At 36.9% G+C, this 2,479-nt stretch overlaps 1 pseudogene; it reads left to right on the top strand.

The window, feature by feature from the left end:
- The first annotated feature begins 1,814 nt into the window (after positions 1-1,814).
- Positions 1,815-1,917, top strand: LOC123835053 (small nucleolar RNA SNORA1; annotated as a pseudogene).
- Positions 1,918-2,479: the final 562 nt, after the last annotated feature.

Below are 2,479 nucleotides of genomic sequence, written 5' to 3'. Positions count from 1 at the left end.
AAATAAATAAATCTTTTAAAAAATTAAAAAAAATAAAACAAATATATGGTTCATATAATCATTGTTTTTTTAATATGCATTGATTTCTATATCACTGCTTTTGTTTCAGAATATTCTAGATACAATAATAAGAAATCAAGTACTTATAACTTGAAAAACACTGTGAGGAGAGGTTAAAGAATCCAAGTTATAGGAGAAGTAGCCCCTAATTATAGGAGAGAAATGCAGTAATTTGTATATTAGGGGTGGATATTGTAAAAGTGGGGAAATATTCCAAAACATTACTTAACATTTGGAATCCTTAATGCAAAAAAAAAAAAAAAAAAAAAGAGAGAGACAAGTATGATACATGGCAGGATGTCATCAATGAAAAGTATTAAAAAAAGAAGAGGAGAGATGTACTCTGTCCTTGAGTGAAATACAATGATTCGACCGAAAGGGAAGATTTTGAATCAAGGACAGAGGGCAGAGGGTAGGCTTTCGTTCAGGAGCAGGAATAAGATGACAAACCCTCTAGATTTGTGAGGATAATGAGTATGGAAACAACTTGTCAGGATTTGGTTGTTTATGACATAGGAGATACAACTGGGATAATTTGTTTAGTGCTAGATTTAGGAGTTTTGAAGTTCTGGCCTGGAATTTAAATGTTTTCCTAAAGTCATTAGTGAGTCATTGAAGGCTTAGAAGAAATTCAAACAGAGAGAGAGAGAAAGAGGGAGGAAGAGAGAGAGAGGTAGAAACAGTAGGGGGACAGAGACTATAATAATTATGATATGTGATATATTTTGTTTGGGATAATTTTTTTTTTTTTTTGGTTCAATCATCTACCCTGGATGTTGGAAAAACTTTCCTATAAAGGGCCAGGCAGTTAATCTTTTGGGCTCTGTAGCCCGTATCATTTCTGTCACAACTACTCAACTCTTGCTGGAGCATGTGAGCAGCCAGAGATATACCATAGAGTGTAGTTGCATTCAGTGAAACTCTTATTTATGGGCACCAAAATTTGAATTTCCTAAAATGTTCATGTGTTGTAAAATATTGTCTTCTGTTGATTATTTTAACCATTTTGAAATTTCAAAACTCTTCCATGGGCTCTTATGTAAAAACAGGCAATGGCCATAGATTGCTAATCCCAATCTAAACAATGAAATGCTTCTCTTGGGGCGCCTGGGTGGCTCAGTCGGTTAAGCGTCTGCCTTCAGCTCAGGTCATGATCCCAGGGTCCTGGGATCGAGCCCCGCATCGGGCTCCCTGCTCGGCGGGAAGCCTGCTTCTCCCTCTCCCACTCCCCCTGCTTGTGTTCCCTCTCTCGCTGTGTCTCTCTCTGTCAAATAAATAAAATCTTTAAAAAAAAAAAAAAAGAAATGCTTCTCTTCTATTATATCTTCAATGACGCTTACTCTTTTTAAGAAAATATAGGCTCTTTCATTTTATAATAAAACATAATTTATAATAAAACATTTTTTTAAAGATGTATTTATTTACTTTAGAGGGAATGCAAGTACATACAAGTTGGGGGAGGGGCAGAGGGAGAGGGAGAGAAATCCTCAAGCAGATTCCTGGCTGAGTGTGGAGCCTGAGGTGGGGCTCGATCCCAGGACCCTGAGATCATAACCTGAGCCAAAACCAAGAGTCAGATGCTTAACCAACTGAGCCATCCAGGCACCCCAAAAACATGATTTGTAATAAACATTCAGCAGATTTCTGAGAAATTTTCTTTCAAGTCTTTAATTTCATTTAAATAATTTTGGATAATCTTGATATAATTAATTATTAATTTATTTTATTAAACTTCTGTTTTCTATGCTGCATATAGCCTATATATAAAAATAACTGAATGTGGCTGTATTGAGACACAGGTTATGCTTCCATCACAGCAAGCTTGTTACAGTGGTGACAATGTGGCCTGTAACATTTTCTGCTAGACTTATGGAGTAGAGTGGAAGTAACAAGACTTTTCTTTCTTTTAAGATTTTATTTATTTATTAGAGAGAGAGAGAGCACGAGCAGGAGGGGCTGACTGAGAGGGAGAAGCAGGCTCCCGCTAAGCATGAAACCTGATGTGGGGCTCGATCTCATGACCCTGAGATCATCACCTGAGCCGAAGGCAGACGCTCAACCAACTGAGCCACCCAGGCACCCCAAGACTTTTCAATATTAGAGACAATGAAGGAATAATAATTTTAGATCATTTGCCAAAATAGCAATCAATGTACTTCCTACAATTTGAATTCTAGGGCCCTAAAGTAAAGAAATTGGATCCCAAAGATTACAGGTGGGGGATTTTGAAGTTTGATATGTTCATATCCAAGTGGAGAAGCCCAACTGAAAGAACTCTGCACTGACAGTGACAACTGTGGATTGAACAAAAGTTCTTTTGACGATTTTGATTCTGACTTTGAAAGAACTGCGGTGATTGGTAGTAGAAGGAATCAAATGTAAAATTCCTTAAATAAAAATTTGTTGACTTAAAGAAATG

The sequence above is a fragment of the Mirounga angustirostris genome, unplaced genomic scaffold (assembly GCF_029215605.1).
Source record: "Mirounga angustirostris isolate CCGP_5_RB_7025 unplaced genomic scaffold, mMirAng1.0.hap1 SCAF_1, whole genome shotgun sequence".
Taxonomy (NCBI): Eukaryota; Metazoa; Chordata; class Mammalia; order Carnivora; family Phocidae; genus Mirounga; species Mirounga angustirostris.
The sequence above is the reverse complement of the archived record's forward strand: the minus strand, read 5'-3'. Positions and strand labels throughout refer to the sequence as shown.